We start from the raw sequence: 7,089 nt of genomic DNA on the forward strand, positions 1-7,089 counted from the left end.
AAACTAATATTTGAGGTCATCTTAAACTGCTGATCATGAGCTCACCTGTTTCCACACCTGAGGGCTGAGGGCTGAAGGTAAATGACTGCACTCTTCCTGTGTCTGTATCAGTCACTTCACACTTCACTGTGTTGTATCCTGCTGAGTAAATGGGGTAATACTTTATAACAGAGAGAGAACATTTCACCTCAATAATCAGTCTGTCTGGTTTAGTTGTGGCCTTTTCACCGATCTGTCCAAGTTTGATCAGCTGTACTGTTAGTTTCTTGAAATAAAAAACCATGTAGTACCGTCACAGTTATTCTGGTCATCACATTTAGAGTGACGTCATCAACAATCTTCATTGAAGAAAACCGTTAAAAAACATTAAAATACAGCAGTTTTTACAATAAGAGTGAAGATCAATTTAGAAACAACTTTATAAACATGCTTCCCTAAAACAGCAGAGGATGCTCAGCTGTCTTATTCATGTTATAGGTGATTGTAATAATATTGATACGATTATTACTTCACTGCTATTAAAATGTTTCCTCTATCCTTACCTGCAATCATCAGCATCAGACACAAAAACATTTGAATCCCTCTGAATTCATCCATCGTGCTTCTCTGTCTCACTTCTTTCTTGTTCTCAATCTCAACTGTCACAGTCTCTGAACTGATGACTCTTTAGGACGGTTTGTACTTCCTGTCATTTGTCATGTTTCACCACAAATTTAGCAATTTTCAGTCCTCTCTTATTTATGTTGATGATAATGTTACACAGCTGGAGTAAATCAGCTTTTCACATCTCTGAAACATTTTTTTCTAAAGGAAATTTATATGAAGACTCAGCAGGTTCATATTTTTGTCATTCTCACAGTTGATTTGTGACATTGAATTGTTTGACATTGAAAAGAAAATAATGAATAAAGAAGTTGAATGTGAGAATTTTTTTGGGAATAATGCTGCTCCCCTTTTTTTAATATTTTAAATCAGAAGGCACTTAACCAAGATAAGTGAGATGAATTGATTTTACAACAGCAGGTACAGGAAATATAGCAGATAAGATATGCTATTGGAGTGAAACCCAACAGTTCCTCATCGTTAATCTTAAGTAATTTCCCCCTGATGAAGTCGAGGGGAAGTGTGTTCGTTACAATCTGGTAACAACAGGCAGCAGAGCTTTGAGGATTTAACATCCAAATGAAGAGCTGTCTAAATGACCTCTAACAGATTCACAGCTGAGATGTATCAAATGACCAATAAATATGCTCATTTTACTGTTTTTTTAAGAATCTGCTGTTACAAGTGAAAATCTAAAAAAATTAAGGGAGGGTAAAGCCCCCAAATGTTTTAGGGTCGTAGCAACACTCTTGGTTTCTGACAGACTGTGATGGGCAGGAGAAAACGGTAAGTGGTGAGAATAGAGGCTGTGGTTGAGGGTTTATCAGCAGCAGCATTAAACAACAATCTGTGAAATTGGTAAATAAATATGCTCATTAATATGTTATATATAATATATTAATATAAAATATGCTCATCAATATGCTCTAGTGTTTATAACCCTAGGGTTCAGCAAATTAAATTCAACAAATATATCATGAACACATTATTTGTGATAACCAGTGTTTCAGTCACAGGCCTGTTATTAGCATGTTATTTGTATAGAACACTAATAAAAAGGAGCAGATATACCCAGATATACTCAAACTATCTTTAGTAATGTAAAGAAATAAAATAAAAATATACTCAAGCAAGGGAAAAATGTGCAAACTGATTCTGAGTTTGTTTAAGTAAACAACAGAGCAGAACTCTGTAACAAGTGCAGTATAGATGGAAGGAAGTAAGGCTGACTGAGGCCTTCTAGTGGATAGAAAGAAAGAATATTGTATTAATTTTTTAATTTTTTTTCTTTAATTTCTCCTGCAGGCACTTTAATAAATAAATAAATAATATAAATACATCTTATTTACAGATAAGATGGGTTTTGATACCGGTTTTATTCAAGTTACACAGTGGATTTTTTTCTTTTTGGCTAAATACAAAATAAGAACAGGAAAAACAGGAAACCCAAAATCAAAATCCAGCTTGATGCAAGGAAGATAAGATTAGTTAGAGAAACTATCAAAGCAAAGGCAGTATACTTAAAAGGGAAGACAAGGCTCAAATTGGGAAGCAGAAGCCGGTGAATGTAAATACACACAGCTCAAGGCAATCACAGCAGAGTTGGCAAAGGTGTTAGTAAAGCTAACAAGAAATTAAAGAAAACTAACCAAAATAAAATAGGAAATGAAAAAAGACAAATAAATCTAGAGACAAGACTAACACCTAACATTACAGACAGAGGAAAAGCACGTAGGTGAGATGGAGGGAACTAAAATCAATAAGAAAAAAATTCAAACACTTAAATGCTGGAACAATAAAGTACTCAAGGCCTCAAAATTTAATAAAAAGTGAATATAGTAGAACAATAACTAAAGCACAACATTAGTAGAATGATAATGACATCATAACAGGAATTTAAAACTTAAATATAACACAAAACCCGGAAAATGAATGCTGTGGGCTGTTAGTAATCCAGCTGCCACCAAATGCCAGTATTTGGTGTAATAGTCCTGTTTTGTAGCTCATAGCTGTGAAAAAGTAGTCCTGGCAGAAATTACATTTACTTTAAGAAAATTTAAAAAACAACAACAACAACAATTTAAAAAATTAGTTATGGATTTTTCTGTAAACATGGTTGGTCTGTACGGCTTTCAATGCGTGTCCTTCTGCAAACCTCTCCTCACCAAAGATAAGAACAAAACCAATATTAGCACAGAGCAGTTAGATAAATATAGTTCAATTGATTTGATTATTGATTTGTGATTTTTACTATTTGGTTTTGCTTTGCTTTTGCTAAATTGCGTTAATAAAATTTCCTGCAATTAAAGTCTAAATTGTGGATGTTCACTTTTTAACCCTTTGTGAAACAGTAAAAGTCTGACTCTTATTCTTTATTAGTGCTAATAGCTCTTACATGGTACCCTAGCCACATTAATAAAAGATAATCTTTCCTTGGAGCTGCTGTCCAAGCTACCAAAACCATCCCAAAAATAACAAGTGCCATGATCAATAGGGGAGCTACCAAAGTGTTTTGCTGAGAATCTTCTTTAAACAGCAGCAGAGGTCAGCAGCAGGTTTGGCTCTGTAATAATGACCAGATAAATCATTTAAAACACTGATGAAGTTTCTGACATCCTCTCTTCACTCAGCTTCTTGTTCTGTCACTCAAGGATGTTAGTTTATTTCACTCAAATGTATTTAGAGAAAAACAAAACAAGCTGGTACACATACTGCTAAAAGATTAACTTTTATTGGATGAATATGCATGTAATGGATATTCAGGGCATAAATATAAATTATAGTGTATTTTGGATTTGTAAATGTTCTTCTTGTTGATTTGTTTGTTGTTTTTGTGTTACTCGAATGCAATTTTTTATGTTCCCCTTCTGTTGTAAAATAATAATAATGAAAATAATAAAAAACTTTTCTGCTTAAAAGCTTAAAACCCCTCAAATAAATATGTTAGTCACCTTAAAAAGTGGATCATGATCTTACCTGTTTCTCACCTGAGGGTTTGAAGATAAATAGCTGACTGGAAAACATAATGTAATAATGAGAGACAAAGATGGCACAAATAGACGAATTACCATTGTAGCTTTTTTGATTATTGTTATATTTGTTTAATGTTTGTTTGTTTGTTTTAAGAAGTTTTTTTTTTCAAAAAGACAATTTGAGATAAAAATAGTGTGATATCAGTAATCAAAGGTAATACCAGAGAGTTAACCAAAGTGTGATGAACAATCAGACTTCATGTTTCTCCTAATTTGCACTGTAGATCAAACATTCCCAAAAGAACAGTTCGCTGTAACGTTCAGTCTGTCTGACTGAGTTTGAGCTCTACTATTTCTCTGTTCCTTGAAGTAACGGTCCACACAGTACCGTCACAGTTATTCTGCTCATCTATTATATTTACTGCCCTCTCGCACCTGGAGAAGAGAGACACGTATGGGAGAATGCTGTTTGTAGATTAAAGCCCAGCATTCAACACCATCGTTCCCTGGAAATTGGACAGGAAACTGCAGGATCTAGGATTGAGCAGCTCTCTCTGCAGCTTGATCCTTAACTTCCTGTCGGGCAGACGCCAAGTCGTCAGACTGGGCAGCATCACCTCATCCCCCGCCATAATGAACACTGGTGCTCCACAGGGGTGTGTACTGAGCTCTCTTCTGTACTCAATCTACACCTACGACTGCATGGCCACTAGCAACTCCAACATCATTGTGAAGTATGCGGACAACACTACAGTGGTGGGTTTTATCACCAAAGATGATCAGGTGATAAGCCAAGCTGACCTCCTCCCTTACAAGGAGGATGGCTCTCTTGGCACCAGTGTGCCAAGAGAGCCATCCTCAACGTCACGAAAACACAAGAGTTGATAATGGACTGCTGGTGGTGTAGGGAAGCATATACCCCCATCACCGTCAACGGCGCTGCTGTGGAGAGAGTGAGCAGCTTCTATTTCCTAGGTGTACATCTGGTGGAGGATCTCACATGGTCAGTTCACACAAACAAAACAGTGAAGAAGGCGCAGCAGCTCCTCTTCTTTCTCAGGAGACTGAAGAGATTCGGCATGAGCCCCCACATCCTCAGTACCTTCTACTGCTGTGCCATTGAGAGCATCCTCACTGGATGCATCACCACCTGGCATGGCAACACCGCCTACAACCACAAAGCTCTCCAGAGAGTGGTGCGGTGTGCTGAAAGGGTAATTGGAGGTGAGCCTCCCTCCCTCCAGGACATCTGCAGGAAGCGGTGCCTGAGGAAAACAGGTAGGATCATCAAAGACTCCAGTCACTCCAGCCATAAACTGTTCAAACTACTTCCATCGGGCAGGAGGTGCTGAAGTATCCAGTCCCGAACCAGCAGACTGAGAGACAGCTTTTTTCATCAGGCCATCAAACTGCTGAACACTTCATAATCACCTCACTTTCACTTACTGGAACTTCAACATTTATGCACTCCATATTGTACATATATGCCATTTCACAATATTCACTGCTTACCTCTGTGTATTTCATATATATATATATATATATATATATATATATATATATACATGCACACACACATATATACATATATATGTGTGTGTGTGTGTATGTATACATACTTAGTAATATGCATACATTCTTATATTTGTACATATGTTTATTCTTATAATTCTCATATTTCTTATTCTTAGATTTTGTTTTGTCTTTTATGTTTCTTGTATTTTGCACACCACTATTGCTTGTGAAGCTTGCACACAAGAATTTCACTCACATGCGCTGTACCACCGAACCAGTAATGTGATGTGACAATAAAAGTGATTTGATTTGATTCAGACAAGCAGAGTGACGTCATCTCCAGATTTCATCAAAATGGATATTTCATTCAGTACTTTTGAGATGATTGAAATAAGTTAGAATACATTACTTTTTACAATCAGAGTGAAGATAATTTTAGAGACAAGTTTAGAAACATGTTATTTACTGTAAAGGTTAGTGATTGTAATGATATGAATAGTATTTACTTTAACTGCTGTTAAAATGTTTCCTCTATCCTTACCTGCAATCTGAATCATCAGACATAAAAACATTTGAATCCATCTGAATTCATCCATCGTGCTTCTCTGCCTCACTTCTTTCTTGTTCTCTGGCTTGACTGTCACAGCCTCTAAACTGATGACTCTGTAAGACTACTTGTACTTCCTGCCATTATTCCTGTCAAATCTCACTTCCTCACCACAAATTTAACCATTTTCAGTTCTTTCTCAGATTTCCTGATGTTAATGTTTCACTGTTTTCTAATAATGACCTGATAAAATCAGAACACACAAGTGGCCAAAACATTAATGAGATTATAATGCTGAACATTCAATGTTTTTTTTAGGAGCAGCTTTTCACACTGGGCACATGATGAGTTGGTTTTTGTTCAGTGTGAACTGAGCTGTGCAGCCCAACAAAGAGACGGCTTATGACTTGTAGTAAGCTAACAGGAAGTGGTGTGGAGAGAGTGGCTGTATAATCTTGAGTAGTTTTTCCAACTTAATTCAGTTCAATTTTATTTATATAGCGCTAAATCACAACAAAAGTTGACCATATGACCAAGTGTTTCGGTGAAGGTTAGAAGGAAAAACTTTTAAGAGGACAAAACTTCCAGCAGAACCAGGCTCATGGAGGGGTAGCCATCTGCTGCGGTTGTGGGTGGACTATAAAAAACTGTGAAAATGGCATCGATGGATGTAATTCTACAAATACACAATAAATTATTAATGTTAACCAGCTGATTAAATAGTGCCAATCTATGTCTTTCACAGGCCCATTGGAAGCATCATTCCAAGTTATTTAGAGAAAACACGAAATAAGAAGAAAAATAAGAAACTGTAAACATCTGATGCCTGAATGAGCCAGGCATTCATTTAGGGCAAAACTAGTTGTAGGCAGGGATAGTTGGGGGAGACGGTAGGGGGACAAAATCATCACTGTTAATGTTATTTCTGTCATGATGTTTTTCACCTGGAAAAAAAGTGAAAAAAATAACAAATGAATAGAAAAACATTTTATTTCCAGATGAAATCATTGTAAGCAATAAAAAAGGAGAACCTAATATAGATTTAAAAGTCTAGTGATGCTATTTAACGGTCAATAAAGACATGCTACAAAACTCATAATGGTCTTTCAGGAATCTAAAACAAAAAACCAAACAAAAGCCAAGCACTACCCCCAATAATAAGGCAGTTCACACCATCAGCTTCAGCGCTTAGTTAAAAGTGAAAGTATCAACACACTATATACAAAACTTAGCAATTCTCTGAAATCACACACCCAAATCTGTCATAGATGGTTTGGAGGCCAAGGACGGGCCTGCTGCTGCTGTCAGGTACTGACGGGGAGTCTGCTGGAGAGGGTTTTTAAAACAGCCACTTGATGATGGAACCAATCAGCAGCTGCCAGCAAAATCCACCCACTGTGATTCAAAAGATGACCAGGGCCGTAACAATAGGATTAAATCTATTAAACTAGA

Source organism: Oreochromis niloticus, linkage group LG15 (assembly GCF_001858045.2).
Source record: "Oreochromis niloticus isolate F11D_XX linkage group LG15, O_niloticus_UMD_NMBU, whole genome shotgun sequence".
Taxonomy (NCBI): domain Eukaryota; kingdom Metazoa; phylum Chordata; class Actinopteri; order Cichliformes; family Cichlidae; genus Oreochromis; species Oreochromis niloticus.